Raw genomic sequence first — 21,460 nt, 5'->3', positions numbered from 1 at the left:
TATTATGTACACGGACGTCAATAACCTCTACGGGCACTCCATGATGCAGTAACTCCCCTTTAGAGGCTTCGAGTGGGCTGACCCTTCCAACTTCGACGTCGAAAGCTTCGACGATACGGAACATGGGTTCTTCGCCGAGGTGGATCTTGAGTTCTCCGAGAAGCTGCAGGATTTGTTCAGCGATCTTCCCCCTGCACCCGAGTTCAAGTGTCCACCCGATTCCAACCAGAAGAAGCTCGTCATGGATTTCGAGCCCAAAGAGCGTTACGTCCTACACTACCAGAATCTCCGGTGGTTGATGCAGCGAGGGGTCGCGGTCCACGCAGTTCACCGCATCCTCAAGTTCGAGCATTCTCCGTGGTTGAAGCCATACATCGAGCTCAACACCGAACACCGCACCGCAGCCACGTCTGAGCTTGATAAGGATTTCTTCAAGCTTATGAACAATGCGGTGTTCGGCAAAACTATGGAGAATGTACGGAAACGCATGGACATAAAATTGGTAACGAGGAAAGCACAATGTCGCAGGCTCGTAGCGAACCCGTTATTCAAATCGAGGACCATTTATAATGAGCAGCTTGCTCTGGTGCATATGAGGAAGAGTGAGGTGAGGCTCGACAAGCCAATTTATGTTGGTGCCTCAGTATTAGACCTGAGCAAGCTGCACATGTTCGAGACGTACTACGACATATTACGTCCACATTATAGCCACAACATCTCGCTTCTCTACACGGACACGGACAGCTTGGTGTACCACGTCCACTCAGCCGATGCATACAGGGATATAGTCACGGTACCAGCTTTGGTCAACCTCTTCGACACCTCGGGCTATCCCCAGCCGAACCAGTACGGCATCCTGCCCCGAAACAAAAAAGTGCCTGGCAAACTCAAAGACGGGAAGGACGGTGATGTAATTCTCGAGTTTGCAGGTCTTCGCGCCAAGGCCTATGCCATCAAAGCCGAGGGCAGCGTTACCAAGAAGGCCAAGGGTGTCGGCAGACAGGTGGTTCGGGAGCATCTCGCATTCGAGGACTTTGTCGATTGCCTCAAGACCAGGTCGTCGGTTCTAAGAGAAGAACAGCGCATCCAGAGCGTCGACCATATCATCACCACAAACAAAGTTAGAAAAATTGCCCTGTATCCCAACGACGACAAGAGGTGCGTTCTCGAGTGTGGTATTCACACATTGCCGTGGGGGCACTATCGCTTAGCAAAAAGCAAAACCTGCAACATATGTCCATCTTCAACAGAAGATTCATAAAAACAAAACAAAACAAAAAAAAAACACTTTGACTGTCATTACAAGAAACTTTGACTGTATTCTTAAATAACCAGCATGCCTATGAATTTGTTCGGTTTCAAAAAACAGATTATTATGGAAACCATACCAGATCATGAAGTCTTACCTTCCGTGTTACCTAAACTCAACGGTCTGTTGATCATTCACCTCAACAGCATTTGGACGAAACTGAATGACGATGTGGGCAAGATGTTTTATGTTTTTAATAACAATTTAGATTTCTACGAAATTCCGATCGACGGGAAACTTCAAATCACCGTGAATCCGGAAAACGCAGGCGAAATCAAAATTTCTACCGGCAAGAACATTTTTCGAATCAAGCACGACAAGATGCTTTCTAACATTACGTACGATGTGTCTGCAGGAGATTATTTTTACATAGAACTCCTCGGAGATTACGACAAACTTATTCCTCTCTTCGTAGAATTACGAATCGTCTATCCTATTATAAATAACCGTTAACCAAAAATGCCTAACGACATTTTCGGCAACACCAAGCGTGTAGACCACGCAGAAGAGATTCTCATGTTGGACATTCGAGTTAAGAAGTTGAGGACCGATTTGATGGCTTTGCAGGAAACCTTAAACAAAAGTTTAGAGTCGGAAATCGCTACGCTCCAAACGCAATGTCTCGACCCCATTCTGAAAATCGATTCCGAACTGAAGACGCTGATAAAAAATTATGTCGACGTACCTTCTTACGACAACGTTCAAAATATACAGTTGAGCGTGGATTCGCTTCAAAATGATTTGGCCAAATTACAGCAATTTCAATCGAAAAATGAAGATTTGGAAAAATTGAAACTCGAAATCGAAGAACGAACTTCCGCAATAGAAAAGAATTTCTCTGAACTTCAAACCGTCGTGAACGATATAGACGCAGAACGCTTGCATGTCGTCGTTTCCAAATTACAAGAAGAATTCACCAGCACGTTGGAAGAAATTAAATCCAAGTTGCAGACTTTGGAAGATACAATGACGAACCTACCATCGTCGGACGAACTGCAGGTCATCGGTAAAAGCGTCGCGAACATAAAAATTCAATTGGAGGCCTATCAAGATTTCGAACACATTCAAACCACCATCGCTACGCTTCAGGCGTCCTTGGAATTGATCAACGAAGAAATTAAAAATATTCACGCTGAAGCGAGAGCGTTGACGAGCATTCAAGACACGTTGAGCACGGTTCAGCAGAAGATCGAATATTTAGAAAATTTGAACGTCGAAACGAATCTCGCTCATTTTCATCACGTACTAGACAACATACAGGGTGACTTGGAATCGTTACGGACAAGCGTGCCTTCGAGCGAAGATTTGGAAAAATTGAAAACGGCGGTGACGGCACTATCCGATTCGAGCGACATCAAAAATTCATTGAGCGATCTCGAGAGTAAAGTGGCCAATCTCCCCACCTCCAAAGAATTGCACGCTTTGAAAAGGAACATATCTCGAATGCTGAAACGACTGGAAACGGAAACGGCGAACGTGGAACAGATTCGAGACGAAATTAGTTCGCTGGTGTCGACGCTGCCCACTTCGCAGAGCGTCGCCGACCTTCACACGCAGTTTACAGAGATGCGAAGCATCGTGAACGATCTTACCGAGAAGAGCTCGAAATTGAATCAAGTCGAGAACCTTCAGAACATCGTCGTCAACATCAGAGATCAAGTTGGAGTGCTGGAATCCACGCAGGAATCGACGCTGGCCTCTTTCGGTGCCAAGTTGCAAGAACTCAACGAAAACTACAAGCAGTTGAACGTGGAAGTGAAAATCAAACCGTCGTTTTCTGCCGTAACGGATACCATAGTCGAGCATTTGCTGCCCATCGAAAATAAACTCGGACAAGTTCACAGTAATCTGCTCGGCGTCGACACTAAATTCGCTAAACTGCATTCTCTGCAAGCCATCGAAATCAACAGCGTACCCAATCAACAGAGAATCTCCACGTTCGTCGAAGGCAACAAACTGTACATGTTGCATCCTTATCATCCGTACTACAAGTTTCTCCTCGATGGCACGATTCAGATAAACGAATTTTCGTACTGGTCTCACGGCAGAAAAGCTAGCGTTCCCACCATGACTTTGATATCGAATCGTGGTGTCCAGAAAGCAGGAAACATTCCTCTGGCACGTTGGAACGAAACGCGCAACATATATGAAATACACGAAGACGAAGATCTCACCGTTTTCGACGTGAGTGCCGGCGATAAGCTGATCATTCAAAACACGAGCGAAGTGCCACCCTCTTTGAATCCCATCACGCTTGTGCTTCTCTTGAAACGTAATCTCTAAGAAAAAATGTCTAGGCAAGCCATCGTCGAAGAATTGCATAAACCTGCACGCCGCAACTACGAACGTTTGGCTGTGGTAACCAAGGGCATCGACGACCTCTGGCAAAGCGACCTCGTGGAGATGAGTAGCGGCAATTTGAAAAACATACATAAATGGAACAAGGGCAACAAGTACCTCCTCACCGTCATAGACACGTTTTCGAAATTCGCATGGGCTCTACCTTTGAAGGCGAAAACGGGAACATGCGTCACGGAAGCATTCAAGACAATTTTTCGCGAAAGCGGTGGCAGACGACCACGGTTTCTGCAAACGGACAACGGTAAAGAATTTTACAACGCCGTATTCCAAAAATTTATTCAAAAACACAAGATTCGACATTATTCTAGCTTCAGTCACATCAAAGCCAGCATCGTGGAAAGATTCAATCGAACCTTGAAAACACACATGTGGAAACGATTCACGCTTCGGGGAAATTACAAATGGGTCGACATCCTGCCGGAACTCGTCGACACCTATAATGATACGGTACACAGAACGATAGGCATGAAGCCAGCCGACGTTACCAAGTCCGACGAGCAGCGTTTAATTTCTACAGTTTACTGTCCAAAGTACACACCCACGACAAAAAAAGCTAAATACAAAATTGGAGACCAGGTGAGGATCAGCAAATTCAAACGCACCTTCGTGAAGGGGTTCACAAAAAATTGGAGCACAGAACTTTTTACCGTGGTTCGAGTTCTACCCGGAAACCGACACACGTATATAATAAAAGATAGTAGCGACGAGATTTTGAAAGGAAGATTTTACGAAGAGGAACTCTCTAAAACGAAACACCCCGACACGTACCTCATCGAGAAAGTATTGCGTAGGAAAGGTGACAAACTGTTTGTCAAATGGCTGGGACTTCCGGAAAAGAGTTGGATCGACGCGGACGAAGTGATCTTGTAAGTACGTGGAACGTGGTGAAGCGTCTACCGGATCCGGAAAGTCAAACAAGAAAAAAAAAAAGAACGGCAAGTTGCTTCCCGACAGCATCCGCTGTCTGATCGTAGGTCCTTCGGGGTGTGGGAAAACGACACTGCTCGTGGACAATTTTCTCCTCGCACCGAATTGGTTAGATTGGAAGAACAGGCATCTGTACGTGTTCTCGAAAAGTTTGGAGCAATCCAAATACCAGCAACTGATGAAACTGTACGATGGTCTTGACATTGCAACATTCGCCTCGGAAATAAAACCACTTGACGATTGTCGTGAAAATTCAGTCGTTGTGTTCGACGACGCCATCCTGGAAAATCAAAATGAAATTCGCAACTTTTTCACGCAAGGTCGTCACAAAGGAATGGATTGTTTCTACCTAGCTAAAACGTTTTCCAAAATTCCAAAACAGTTAGTACGCGACAACGCTAATTTCATATGTTTGTTTCGTCAAGATCACACCAACCTCAAGCACGCGTACGATGACTACGTAGGCGGAGACATGAACTACAATCAATTTTCGGAACGCTGCTGCTCTACTTGCTGGAACGGTGACGATTTCGGATTTGTGACGATCGACATGACGAGAAAACCCAACGATGGAAAATACAGAAACAAAATCAACGACTTTCTAAACGTTGCAACGTTGTGAGAAACGACGTATATAAATAACGTCATGACGAAACGAAAAATCGAAGACGAAAATCTCAAGCTTCGCGATTACCTCGCGAAACGCTTCAAAGGTTGGAAATCCGAGAATCGCGGATTCTACGAAGAGAAGAAACGTCAGGATCAACCTGTGATCGATGCCATCAGCAGTCTAGGTAAAGAAATTAAAAGTGTCACGGAACAAAATAAAAATTTGATTAACGAACTCGTACCGCTCGCAGCTAAAAGTTACGCCGTACCCACGCCCATTTCGAGCATTCCTTCGACACCGTTCGAACTGAAGGATGCACCGGCACGACGTCGAGCCATAGGCAGCACGTCGTCGTCTTCGGATAAAATCGAGTTGGGGCCTTTGGCACGAGACTACCTGAGCACGGGGAAATTCGACAAGGATGAAGTGTTCGGATTGTATCCCAGCATGGAAACCAGCGAAGGCGGCGGTGTGGTGTGGAAGATTGGGAAATCGAAGGTAACCTTCGAAGGCAACGACATTAAAGTCAATTTAGGCGACAAGGATAGTTGGACCAGGTATCCGGGTACGGTGGGACTGTGGGAACTCGTCGCCAAAAAGCAGCCGAAAGATTACACCGACGAAGATTACCAGAGTTACAAGGAAATTCTGATCATGACGGATGCCTTGTACCAGAACAACGACGCCTCGCAGAATAGGGTGAAATCGAGCAGCGGCGAGAAGTACAGGAATCTCATCAAACCGATTTGGAACCAGGTCAAAACGGGCAGCGGCGTCAAACGCTACAACACGTTACCCAAAGAATTAGTTTGGGTGGACGACGTTAGGAAACTCGTGGACCGATTGTTGGTGATAGCCGGCGAAGAGAATGCAGGCAATCGTAATTTCTACAACGAGAAGGTTGGCATCGTGGACATGATCAGCACGAAACTTTCCAACTTCATCGTGAACGATGACAAGGGCATAGGTTACCTGATCAAAATCATCAACACGCTGCCTCCGAAATTTTGGAACGTGGCCGAAGGAAAGGGACTCGTGAACGACATCATCAACAAGTTACCTTTCGAGATGCATCTACCGGGCTACCAGTACTGCGGACCGGGTACCAAACTCGAGAAAAGATTGGAGAGAGGAGACAAGGGTGTGAATCCGTTGGACGCGGCATGCAAAGATCACGACATCGCCTACAACACCACGCAGACGGATCTGGACGCACGTCACGAAGCAGACAGAAAATTAGAGCACGCAGCTTTCGAAAGGTTCGTGAGCAGAGACGCATCGTTGGGTGAACGGGTCGCCGCACTAGGCACCACCATCGCCATGAACACGAAACAAAAATTGGGGTGGGGTATATAAATAACATACAGTAAAAAAACAACATGGCTTGCATAACTGATTTGCCACCCGAGCTACTATCTAAAATATTCAAAAAGGTAGTTAACGGAGATGTAGGGAAACTTGTAATCATAGCAAGAACGACGCCGGAATTTCGCATCCCTTGTGAAATGGTTCTCAAGGACCATCTTCGGGGGATCAGCGGCCTGAGGTGCAGTGATCTCAACATTCTGCTTTCGGCTGCAGGGGAAAAATTGAACGAGAGGTCGGAGGAACTGCACGAGGCGATGCAGGGAAGAAGACGGTATACTGATGATTGGTACAAGTCTATGCAGGAGAAGGAAGATATCATTACGCACATCATCGCGTTTTCCGAAGCACGGACTTTCTTCCTCTGTTAAAAAAAATAATAATATATATACGTGCCAAAAAAAACTTGATATATAAATAACACACATCGTGAAAAAAAAATAATCTTCGGTATATATAAATAACACACATCGTGAAAAACAATTAAATTTCTCTCTAACACTCTGAAATTTTTTTTGATATGACGACCGAAAAAATAAGTGATCTCCAAGCATTAAAACAAATGCTAAATTTGTCAGTTGAGTATGTAAAAATTCAGGAATTGGAAGTCGACAAACCTTACACGATAACTTCCGGTTCAATCGTTTCTACCCAGTATGGTCCCAAGGTACGCCTGTTGCTCAACGCACAATACAGTCTATTTTTACCAGATCGATACGCTAACATGTTATGCGACGAGAAGCTATCTATTTTAATCGAGAACAAAACTCGAATCGTGTACAAGGGGACAAAGGAACTTCTTGGCAAGAAAACGAAGCACGTTATAGAATTTGTGTAACGACTGCAAGGCCTTGAAAATATATAAATAACATACCGTAAAAAGCTACACAAGAAAAAATCTCAGAATATATATATAAATAACATACCGTGAAAATAACACATAGAGCATCAACATGAAGCCCAAGGGTGTCGTGTACCAGATACCATACTCCAATCTTAAAAATCTAGGTGCCCTCGATGGGTTACTCACCAAGAAACAACGCGAGAAGAAACGTTCTTGCTTGTCGAAAGGACATGGAATGAAATTGCTGCTCAGCACACCTCAATTGAAAAGATTGCAGCGTTCGCGGAAACAGCAAAAGATCGGAGGCTTCATATTCAGCATCCCGGCCATCCTGGCAGCATTGGGGGCCGTTGGAAGTTTGGCCGGCGGAAGTGCCGCCATCGCGAAAACCGTCATCGACTCGAAGAAGAACAAAGCGGAATTGGAAGAACAGAAACGTCACAACCTGGCCATGGAGAAGAAAGGAGGAAAGGGCGTGATGAAGAAGTTTAAAAAAAAGAAACAGAAGCACTCACCAACCGAGACATTGAATCTCTGATCGGACCGTTACGAATCAAACACTTCAGAGGAGTTTTCATGTCCGACTCGTTACCTTCAAGCGTTAAAAGAAGAGAATGCGGAGTAGTCAACTTGGACGGTCAAGAAAATCCAGGCACGCATTGGATATGTTACCACAAAAATGATGATAAAGCATTCGTTTTCGATTCTTTCGGAGGTGTTCCACCTACAAATTTAGTCTATTATCTGAAAACGAACAAAACCTCTATATACTACAACGACGAACGCATTCAAAATTTCGGAGACGTGAACTGCGGTCATCTCTGCCTCTCCGTGCTCGCATTTCTCTCTAAAATAAATAACCCTACGATCGAGGATTTCCAGAAAGCATTGTGGAACCTCAAACAGCATCACTAGGATGGGCGTGTTCCATCTCACGAGCGAATCTTCAATCTTGAAACTCACGCTGCACGACGACATCGTCTATCCTAAATCCGTGGCTCTGCGTGCATTCTACAGCATGTACCTCATACCCAATGTTACGCAGCACAACAACAAAATTAGCGTCGGAAGCGAACACATCGTCGTCACGCCAGGACAATACAATCTTTCCACTTTGCAAGCTCAATTACCCAAAGGCACATACCTTTCTCAAAATTCGGTCACGCACAGAGTGGAAATCCTGTCCGCGACGGAGACCGTGGACCTGGGCACCATGGGAGAACTTTTAGGTTTCGAGAACGACACCAAACTCGAAGCTGGTATCAAGCACGTAGCAACCAACATTCCTAAATTCTTGGCCATAGAGACTCTGAACGTACACTGTAACGTGGCGGAAGGCATGATCACGAAATCTTCGGACGGATTGTTAGGAAGTCACAAGCAGACGGGAATCATAGCCACGTTCAAACCAAGTTCCGAGTTCATGGAACCGATCATCTACACGCCCTCTTCGCCGATCTATTTTCCAGTATGTCGCAACCGCATAGACGACATAGAGTTGGTGGTGACGAACGAGAAAGGAGACGTGGTGGATTTCGCAGGTGCCACTACGACGGCCATCGTGGAGATCAACGTATAATAAATAACCATACATAGTGAGAATGGAGCAAATCGAAAGTTACGAATTGCAATCTTTCCCTCCCAACCGTCGCACGTTCGCCAATCTGAACGAGGCGAACAGGGAGATCGAATACGACGTGGACGTAGGGGATGGGTTCGTTCATCCTCACAGAGCGGACCTCTACCTTCAGTTCGACGTGGTGAAGAAGGAAAGCGGAGACGCGTTTCCTGCAGCAGCAAACTTGATACTCGTGGACAACTTCGTGCCTCACCTGTTCTCGCAGGTGGAGGTGAGGAAACACAACACCGTCATCGACAGAATAGATTATCCAGGCATCACGTCGACGGCAGTGGGAACGTTGAAATTATCCAAAACGGACGCAGCGTACTACCAGGCCGGGGGATTCGAAGCAGGGGCCAAAATATCGACGAGAAGTCACACGGTGCTCTTTCCCATGCGTCTGCTGCCGGGATTCTTCTCGGACTACAAGGAGATCATGTGGAAGGGAGGACTGAGGATCACATTTCGAAGAGCGGCCAACGACAACGACGCACTGATGCGATACGCTACTTTGGGTCCGGACGGCACCACGCCGATAGCCAACACTTTACCCGAAGCAGCCAAGTGCGTCATCCAAAGCATGGAATTGAGAATGCCGGTGGTGGAATACGAAACGAACTACGCCCTCAAGTACAAAGCAGAGATCTTGAAAAGTCCGCAGGTGCTGATTCACTTTCACGGTTACCAGTGCGTGCAGAAGGTGGCGTCGGGAAGTCACATGGAATTCGACGTGACGACGCAGTTCAACAACATACAGTTCGACATGCCAGATTTCGTCGTAGTGCTTTTTCAGACCGGGAGGGACAAGAATCAGGAAAAAGATTCCAGCAAGTTCGACGACTGCAAGATCAAAAACGTTTATCTGAAGAACGGACGCAACGAAGTGTTCCCGCGCGAGAATTACAACCTCGACGTGACCAAAAACGATTACCTCAAACTTTACGAAGCGTTCTCGGCTTACAAACGTGTGACCGAGGGAAGCGTGGACATGTACTACACGCCCAGCGAGTTCAAAGCACGGAGACCCATGACCGTCATCAACACATCTAAGAGAAAGAAGGTTGTGGTCAACGATCGAACCAACATCAAGGTCGTCTGCGAGTTCCACGATGCCTTGCCCGAGGATACCCTATGCAGTGTCATCCTGATTGCAGAGAAGTCCTTCGCCTACGACGTGAAGAACGAGAGGGTCACAGAGCAGTTTTAACAAGTTTTTAACATCTTTTCTTGCACAAATAAGAAATTTTCTGCACTAGCACAATCAGTTACAATAGCACAATACGAATTTCACTAGTTCAAATCAGTTACAAATGTCAATTTCATTAGTTATCAGTTACAATATCTTTTTGCACTATAGCACGAGACAATCAGAAAATTTGCACAAAAAAATTTGTTGTTGTTTTTACACGTGAAAATTAACAATAAAATTTTTTTATCGTTTCAGATGCTGTCGAAACATCAAAAACACATACACACACACTAGAAAAAAAGCATGCAACTTTATTTGTAACACGCACATACATTCTCCATCTTCATCAAGAAAATATTATAATAAACATAATTATTTTTATCTATATCTCACAATAAAACTCTATATCCAAAAATATCACAACATCAAATAACACTAGAGTCGTTAGTACACGTTGCATGCATTACGGAGGTCCTCTGTAGAGTTTCATGGAAGTTTGGGGGAAAAAAAAAAACACGTGAAACTCTACAGAGGTGCGGTAATCTATAACCGCAGCCGTTAGAACCTTTTTGGGTTGGGCACCACGCACCCTGGCGGGGTTAGGGGCCAGGCCTCCTAAAAAACAACAATTATTATTTTGTTTGTTTGTTTGTGTTACAATACATAAGCGCGTGCGCGTGTGTGCGTGTGCGTGTGCGTGTGTGCGCGGCATATTGTTCCCCCGAGAGAGAGAGGTTTACAAAGGTTGTGATATACAAACATTGGCCCCCGGGAGTTGGAAAATTACGATATGGCGCATTCGCTCATTACTGTTCCCAGCTATAAGTTTTTCTCTCTCTCTAGCCCCTTGCCAACTAAAAAAAAAATGTAGGTAGGAGTTGGTAGCACTGCGAGAAAATAGAGATCATGCCTTACAAGAAAAAACCATTAAGGCGATTTTTATTTGATGACGTTGAACCCGTGTAGTGTTCCCATCCATCCATCTCTCTCTTTTACGGCAGTGCCGGCTCTCTTTGTTTAGTATATGTAGGCTGGCAAAAATTGCTTTATGCACTGTAAAGCAAACCTCAAGCAAAGTTGCCAGCCCCTTGCTTTAGATTAGGTTAGACAAGAAAAGCTGTAGGTAGGCTGTCGGCTGTTTAACTCTTCCCTCTCTCTCTCCTCTCTCTTTTTTGTAAAAGACTATGGCAAAAATACCAGTAGGTTGGCAACCTTGCTTTATGCACTGTAAAACAAGCATCAAGCAAGGTTGCCAGCTCCTTGCTTTAGGCTAGGTTGGACCCAAATAAAAATCTTGGTGATTTTTTCGAGTAAAATATTGGCAACACTGCGAGAAAATAGAGCTCATGCCTTACGAGAGAAATTCATTAAAGCGAGCCTCAAGCAAGATTGCCAGCTCCTTGCTTTAGGCCAGGTTAGACCCAAAAAAAAAAACCTTGGTGATTTTTCGAGTAAGCAGCTGGCAACACTGCCAGATCAGGGGGCTCTTGCCTTACGAGAGAAATCCATTAAGGCATGAGCCCCCTGAGCCCCAATAGAGGTTGGTCAACTGTCCAAACTGGACTACTAACGTATCAATCCCTAAGAATGTATATTTATTTTTATTAAAGTCTCTCTGAACGCTTCACGTTGACCAGGGCATTCACTTGTTTTTCTCAGTTGCCTCAACCTCTGAGGCATGTTTACAATGCATTGTGTTGTGCCATGCAAACCTCCTGAGCATTCAGGAAACAGGTAATACTTCTGGTTATAGAGTCAGCGGTTTGCATGGTAGCAATTAAATAACACGATTCGGCATAGAGGAAGAGCTCGATCGCCTAGTAATATAGAGGTGAGACAAGCTGAGAGGGGACTGACTTTTGGGATTGAGTTGAGAGAGAGAAGGTGGTCAGCAAGGCAGTAGGTCAGAAGTGGAACGACGCTCTGGTCGACGAATTGGAGAAGCTTACAGAGGAGTTCGCTTATTTGATTCAGCTAAAGACTTCAGATAGACAGGTAATTATCCTACACCCAGCCATGATTCAGGTTCAACGGTTCATAAAACCCAACGAGTGACCATTGTCTTTTTTGTAGTAAAGTTCCTTAGTGTGATTTTGTACCTTTCGCATTGCCAAGCATTAACTCGCCATGCCAATGACGAGTGGTCTCATCAAGAGGATGAATGATGAGTAGTTTACATCACCCATTGATTAATTGGTTAACAGTTTAGGTATTCATAAGATCCCACGAACTTTAAGGTTCGTTACGTGGTGGAGATTAGCGGGAGTTTTCATTTTTTTCAGAAATGAAAAGAAATTGTTAACCTATTCAACCCCACCCCAAATTTCGTTTCGATTTGGATTTCTCATCCATTTCCTCGGAAATGCAATGAGAAAATAGAATGTTATCAAGTTGAGGTTTCAACAATTAGTTTTAAATTCACACCCACCCCAAAATTTTGCTAACTTGTTTAGTTTCTTTTAGTATGTCCTTGCCACAATTGATTTTGAAAATACATAGGGATTAAAGTTTTTTTTAACATTAATGGGAGAAGAAGTTATATGCCATGATAGATGTTTAGTCTAACATGAGGATGAATGCGATGAAATTTATCGACCTCGAGTCTAAGTCGGTAATCAGCGAAATGTAAAATGCGGAGGAACCTGCCCCCTAGCTCCGTCGCGGTTACCCACGTCGGGCTGGCGCTTCGGTATCAGGAGCGTCCGGCATTCCGCGTGGCGGAAGGTTCGATGTCGGATTTTAGGGAGGCCCATTTCATCAAAATGTGGCCGGCCCAGGGACGTCCGTGGACGATTCCCTATCAATCTGCTCCTGGTAGCTCTGTGGTTCACTCACGAACCCGGTACCATGGTTACGACAAATTCCCACCTGGGAAATATTTACCATCCAGAATTTTAAATAAGGAATAAGGAAAAGGCATTTAGATTTGATGATTTCTTGCATTGACAGTGATTTTAGAAAATGTTTTTTTTACATGATCTTGGATACGAAAATTATTACAACGTTGGTTATGAGGATGCATTAAGCTACAGTAAACAGTAAACGATTTTTTATCCTTAACATTTTAATTAATTAATAACGTGGATTACAAGTGGATTTTAAAGTTATTTTTGAATGAGGAAAATAAATTAGTGCCACCGAGTCAGAGTCAATCAGCACTATGGTGCATTTTAACGAGTCATGGCACAGAGTATGCTTGTTTGAGTCAATATTTTGTTTTTGTTATTATTATTAATTGAAATTTCTTAAAAGTTTAATTTAAATTTGGTTTAAAACTGACCGTAACTTGTAAATGATTTAGAATGCTTGAACTATGACTGCTAAGATTATTGCAACGAGGATATTACATTTTTATATATATATATAGTTTTGGGAACGAATAAGGCCCCGAGGACCACTCATTTATATTCTTAATGACTGAAGTCTCCTAGCACCTCATGAAGGGAGCTTAGATTAAGGAGATAGTCAAGTTTATACGAGATAGTCACTTGCCTTACGTTACCTTAACTTACGCATACATTGCCTGAAAAGTTTAATCCATGTTAATATGTAAAGAGACGAAACGCTAATTATATTCCTCGACACGCTGTACAATGTTCGTACCGTGATTTAGGATATAAACCGCCCGATTAATTAAAAGTTCTAGTTGAGAAGTAATAGATGTATAAATAGGCTGCAGTGACGAGAGATGTCCGTACACAGGTAAGCAGTTGTGACGAGAATGAGTCCGTACACATATATACATATACTTATATGCTTTAAGCAAAGTTAGGCACAGCCAACTTATTTTGAATAACTAGAAGAGGATTAGGAGAGCATCACACGGCGTGGACGTTTCTCACATATTAACGAGATTTTTTTGTTAGTATATATTTATATATTTTTTTCCTGTCCGAAACAATGTTTCGTTTGACAGTTGAATATTTATCCTTAGCACGTTGTAGCTTCGAACGTTAAAAACTTTAAAATGTAGTTTGTTTTAAATTTTAAAATATAAATATTAATATTTTTGCTCCAAGTTACGGCACTTATTAAAGTGAAACAGGTCTAATATTTTAAATCCACTCACGTAATATAATAATAATTTATAATAAAATGGATATGTGAATTTCATGAAACTCTACCAGAAAATACTACATGTAGTGCTACATTAATAGTAGAGAAGTCATATGTATATGATATCAAGAATGAGAGAGTGATAGAGCAATTTTAAATAGAATAGAATATAGAATTTTATTATTTACTTCAGAGCCTTAGGCTCGATAACAATATATGAATCATTATATAACATTAAAAAATCAAATATAAATATTTTTTATCAATTTTTTAATTTACATTTATTGCATTGTTTTGTCTTAACATTTTCATAGTGTCCATATTCTCTAGTATGGATGTTACAATCTAATATTTGTAATTTATTGTGATGGCCATCGAGGGCTATTTTATTTTTTATTGTAGTATAAACAACATGATTTTGTTGCTAAGATAATATGCAGACATTAATTTTTTTCATTTTATTTTCAAATAAACAATTTTTAAAATCATCCATTGTCAGTCTTACTATATTTGATCGTTTCACACCCTTAGCTTTTTAATTTCTTCTTCTTTTTCATCTATTTTGATACAATACATCTTTCCTCTGAGTCCAGCAAATTCTGATATTATAGATTCTGCTGCTTCATCTTTCATTTTCCCAGGGATCATCTGGTTTTCAACACTGTATAATAAATTATATAATGGACAATCTTTTGGATAGTTACTAAAATCAAAATGTTATTTCATATCTAGTAAATCTTTGTACATATTCTCTGTTTTATTTCATATATAAAACTATCAGTATCCATGTATGCTACTTCTATTTTATTTTCTTATCTAGCTTGCATCACATCATAATGGAATTTATACATTTCTAATTTAGATAATTCAAGAATTGTAACACCCACAGCTATTGGCACATCACACACTACATCGGTGTTACTTCTTTCAATAAGAGTCATATTTTCAGTAATTTCTCTAAAACTTTTGTATGTAGGATTAGCAATAAGTTTCAAAAGTTTTTTTCCAATTGGTCACCAAACTACACCTCAATCGATTTTTTTTGTTCTCTAAAAAATTTCCATATATAGCATTAATTATTAATTTATAAAAATCTTTCAAAACTTTAAAATTTGTTTGTATTCGATTCTTTCTATTTTTCACAATATATTGAGCTAACCATTTTGTTTGATCAAATTTTAAACCCCTATGGATTTTTGTAAATATTATACCGTGCTTTTCGTAATATTGTAACATTCGATAATGAAGTACATAATTATTTTTGTTTCGAATGTTAACATTAATTTTGTTTCTTCTGTACCTGGAACCTTTTGAGATAGTAGTGCCATAGCTAATCCATGGTGTTTCTCATGACACCATGATGGGTATAGCATATCAACTTCCAATAGACAACCTTTTGGATGATCTTCAGCCCATTTAAAGAAATCCCTGTCTTCAAATTCTTCCTGGGTCATCCATTCGTAATTACCAATGGGGAGTGATTGAGTCATAACATACCCATATAAATTGTTCATATCAATATAGTGGATATATTTAGATTTTTTATTAGCATCATAATGAGATAAATATTTATTGTTTGCTTTTATATATCTCAAAGGACACTGTACTATACCACCACGTATAGCAGATTCAACAAATGTAAACTGCTCAGTATCTTCGAGAAGACCAATTTCAACTCCAGTATTTAAAAGCATAGCTTGCCAAGATAAACCAGGTGTTGTACACATAAAAACAGGATCTAAATTATATTTTTGAAAACATTTTTTTCGAAAAGTCAAAAAAAAGACAAAAGTTTATGAAGAGAGAAGTAACATGCATTTCCTGAATTAAGCCTACTTTTTATTTACTCTTTAATATAATTTTCATTTGTTAATATTACTCCTAAGTATTTGAATTTGGAAACTGGTTCAAACGAGTTGTTATCAATAATTAGATTTTGATTATTACCTAACACTTGGTTTCGGCCTGTAAGTATATATTTAGTTTTCTCTTTGTATTTTAGCATTATTCTTAATTGTATTCACATCATCCCCCAGTAAGTCTACATCATCTGCATATGCTAACAACTGAGTCACACCATTTAATTTTAGTCCTTCTTTAGTTTCTTTTACCTTCCTAACAGCATATTCTAAGGCAAAATTAAAGAGCAATGGAGATAATGCATCTCCTTGTTTTAACCCATCATGAATTGTAAATTTGTCAGACATATTATTACCCACACGAATTTTACTTTCTGTTTCACTGGTGCATATTTTTATCATACTAACAAGCTTCTTAGGTATTCCAAACTCTACTAATATATTATATAATTTATCTCTTTTGACTGAATCGTATGCTTTTTTGAAATCAATGAATAGCTGATGGACATTTTGATTATATTCCCACTTTTTTTCAAGTGTCTGTCTGTTGTGAAAAATTTGATCTGTAGTTGATCTGTTACGTTTAAATCCACATTGATAATCATCTATAATATCATTAGCATAAGGGGTTAGTCTTGTTAAAAGAATGTTAGATAATATTTTATATGTTGTTCAGAGTAGAGAAATTCCACGGTAATTATTGCAGTTCATTTTATCACCTTTTTTAAACACAGGAACAATTATGGATTCTTTCCACTGTTGAGTGATTTCTTTTTTATTCCATATTAAACAAATTAATTTATGAATTTGACATATTAATGAATTTCCACCATATTTAATTAACTCAGCTGGTATTAAATCAATGCCAGGTGCTTTGTTACTCTTTAGCCTTTTAATAGCATCCTTAGCTTCAATCAAGTTAGGTTCTGGAACTAAAGGTTCTGCTGTGTGGACTTCATTTACTTCTGATGTATCTCCTATATGGACATTTAAAAGGTCATTAAAGTAGTTTTTCCATCTATTCAGAATATCGCTTGGGTCAGCTAGAAAATCACCGTCTTTATCTTTTATCAAGTTTACTTTAGGTTGCCACCCCTTTATAAACTCATTTACACCTTTATATAAATCTCTGATATTTTTATTTTTGCTGTTTGTTTCAATTTCGTTAATTTTGCTTTTCAAGTAATCTCTTTTTTTACTTCTAAACGTGCGGTTAACTTCTCGCTTTATTCTATTATAATTGTTTAGATTTTTATCATCAGAGTTATTTAACCAACTAAGTCAAGCCTGATTTCTTATTTCTATTAGATTATGACATTCATTATCAAACCATGGCTTACTTTTTCTCGGTTTATGGTATCCTATACTTTCTTTAGCTGCTGATTCTATTGCATTACGTATGTGCTCCCAATTCTTATTTACGTCTGTTTCATTTATATTTTCATCATCATTTAAATCCTGCAAAACATCAAATCTATTTGTCAGTTTAATTTGGTAATCTTTCTTAATTCTTTCATCAGTAAACCTTCCTGTATCAAATTTTATAACTTTTAGATTTTGTTGCTTATGATTTATCACTGAGAGACTTTCTCTTAATTCAGCAATTACTAAATAATGGTCACTGGCACAGTCAGCACCTCTATGTGTACGAACATCAATTATACTAGTATGCCTTCTCTTATCAATGAGAATATGATCTATCTGATTATGAGTTTTACCATCTGGAGAAGACCAGGTATATTTATGGATATCTTTATGTTTAAAATTGCTACTTTTCACAATTAAATTCTTTGAGGTTGCAAAAGTAATCAATCTTATACCATTATCATTACTTAATTCATGAAGACTTTCTTTACCAATCGTGGGTTTAAATGTCTCTTCTTTGCCAATCTGTGCATTACAATCACCTAACAGAATTTTCATATCATACTGAGAAAATTTATCAAAGACCTGTTCTAACTCTGTATAAAAATCATCTTTAGTATTATCATCTTTATCTTCCGCTGGTGCATGTATGTTTATTAAAATAATTTTACACCACCTACCCTGTAAAACTGCATATGATATCCTAACATTAATAAATTCTACTGTTTTAAGAGCCGAGATAATTCTATTATTTATGAAAAAGCCTGTTCCAAAATTATGATTTACCACCATAGAAAGAAGTATAATTTTTAGTTTTACAATTCCCTTCTCATGGCCACCTAACTTCCTGGACAGCTACTACATCTAATTTATACTTAACTATCTCATTAACTGTACACTGAAATGCCCCAGGCCGGTAAAGGCTCAGAACATTCCAGGTGTCTAATGTAATATCCTTATTCCTAATGTAGATCTTATCCTTAGTCCAGGGACCTCCCAAAGTAGTTCCCACCCTGAGATCCGAACGGGGGACTATTTTACCTCCGGAATATTTTACCTTGGGAACATCCATGGACTTATATTGCTGTTTCTTGACATTTTTTTTACAGTGCAGAGTTGTCAGCTCTACGCCTAACCCCCAATATGAATGGAGGAACTACTACACAAGACAAACACAAACGCATTAGACAGCACAATTACTACACAAGACGAACACAAACACATTAGACAGCACAACTACTACACAAGACACACACAAACACATCACAACTATAACACAATATAAACACAAACACACCACTACTACTACACAATATAAACATAAAAACTACACACCACAACTACTACACAAGACAAACACAAACAAATTAGACAGCACAACTACTATGCAAGACAAAACAAACATACTAGACAGCACAACTACTACACAAGATAATCCCAACCACACTAGACAGCACACCTACTACACAAGACAAACCCACATACAAGCACACCACAACTACTACACAAGACAAACACAAACACACTAGACACCACAGCTACTATACAAGACAAACTCACACACTACACAGCACAACTATTGCACAAGACACACAAACACATAACAACCAGTACACAAGAAAAAACAAACGCACAACTACTACTACACAAGATTATGAAAATAATTACGATAAATAACAAGAATCAAATAAATTAATCACTCAATCTCATCGTCGCTGTTAGCATAGTAGTCAGACTATTATATATTATTATAGCATAAAGAATGTCAACATTAATGGAAATTATAAATTGACGACTTTGAACAGCCTGCCTCTGCTCAGAAATATCAGAAGTGTGCGAATTAGCGGGGGGGATACCGGGGACATCCCACCTACACAGTATATATATATATATATATATATATATATATATATATATATATATATATATATATACAGGGTGTTGCAAAACACCTGCTACGACGCCTGGGAGGTAATTCCACAAGTAAAAACAAGGAAAAAGTGCTATGTGAAAAAAAAAACATGTTTAAAGCACAACAACTCAAGAAGGAAGAAATACATCAATGTCGGACCAAAAGAATACAAAGAAAGTCGTACCTGACTAACACCATGGTGCAGCAACGAAGGCCCAGTGCAAATTGTGCAAGGGAACCCTCAAAGAAAGTGGGGAATCCTCCGATGGAAAATACAGGAAACTTACCACCATTCCCCACACAATATTGAGATCGGAATGCAGCCAGCAAAAAATGGCAACACACGTCCAAGCCTTTCTACAAAAAACATATATACCAAAACCCATACAAGCAATTTTAAGCGTGTTTTTTTTTAAAAAAAATAAGAAAATCGATTTAAATTTAAAAAAATTCTATTTAAATAAAATAAATCAACAAGAATGAATTTTTAAAATTAAAATAATGATTTTTATAAACCCTGATCCAACGTACACCTGTGAGTGAAAAAAACCCTCCCAATCTTGAACGTTCGCTAGATAGCCTACGTTGGCACGCTTCGTCCAAAAACTGGTTGCAACTCATTTCGATAGGGCTATTGATATGTTTCCCTGCATAAATTAGTCTGTGTCCATGAAAATTTTCATACCTTGTGTGTATGATTATTTTTGGAATATAAGCAGCTGCTTTCAAAACATCCTACAAGCCAAAAGCTTACTCGGGTAGACTGCCACGATTTGACGCTTGATGATGGACAGTGTTACAAACTGTGAAGAACTTCCTTCAAGTTATCTGCAGCAAAAGAAACTTTGACAAATGAAGACCACGAGATAGAACGTGCTTTGTTCATTTTCTTGATTTTACAAAAAGTTAAAATAAATTAATAATATGTAAAATATCTTCTACTATTAACTTAATTATTCGTAATACTTGAATTTCTATTTAGATGTTGACATACAAGATAGAATAAAATTACAGCATGGCAATCAATTTTAAAAATAGAGATTCAGGAGCTTTTTCTCACGGAATGGCCCAAATATATAGTCAATATTTTCTTTATGAACACACGTTCAATCTCATAATGGCCAGCCACCTCATGCACCCTTAGACACCAGACCATGATCAGTGCAGACTCAGTCCTACAATAAATACGTATGTCTCCCTAGTAATAGATGCAAAAATTCTACCCACCTGATGGAATGACTGACAGAGTATACGAAAAGCTCGTTCATGATGTTGAACTCGTAAGGCTTGTAGTAGTCAACGTAGCTATCGATGACTTTATCTCCATTCTTCACCTTTACGACGTCTCTGCATTGCTTGTTGATGTAATCGTGAGCTCTCGGAAGGCTCTGGAGAAGTTCCAGGTCCCACCACTGGGTCTTTGGAAATTATTTTTTTTAACATATAATAAAGTTACAGTGTGTATATCATGTGGTAATGAATGATTCTGTTTGAGTACATAAATATCATCATTTTTTTTATTATAACCATAAACATGAACAGCTATCGATCGATTATTGTGTTCTTTGTATTGTTTTTCAAATTGCTCAATAGCTAACATGTCTACTGGATATTTTATTCCTTTCATAACTTTTTAAAATTCTATTTCAAATTTTTTATATTGGGAAACACGATATTTATTATCTTTAGCTGGATGAAAATGGGCTATGATGCACCAAAGAAAACATTTATTGTCATCATTTCGAATATTCAATACACCTTTTTTGTTTCTGATCTGTTCTGGTAATCTAAAATAACTAGATCCACTTCCCCCTCCAAGGGGGTGATACTTTGCTATTTTCAATTCAAGCTTATGGTCTGTATCACACAGTGACCATCCTGAATTTCTTTTTTCAAAATTTTCATGTTTTAACTTAAATTCTTCACAAAAGCTATCATAAATATCATCTAATTGATGTTTGTTACTATAGTGTAGAATTTTTGTAAGAGTATAATGATAAAAAATGTCTTCTTGATTATTAGAAGAATTTCTATAGTTTGAT

Source organism: Lepisma saccharinum, chromosome 4 (genome assembly GCF_977018435.1).
Source record: "Lepisma saccharinum chromosome 4, izLepSacc3.1, whole genome shotgun sequence".
Taxonomy (NCBI): Eukaryota; Metazoa; Arthropoda; class Insecta; order Zygentoma; family Lepismatidae; genus Lepisma; species Lepisma saccharinum.
This window is presented reverse-complemented; position numbering follows the sequence as displayed.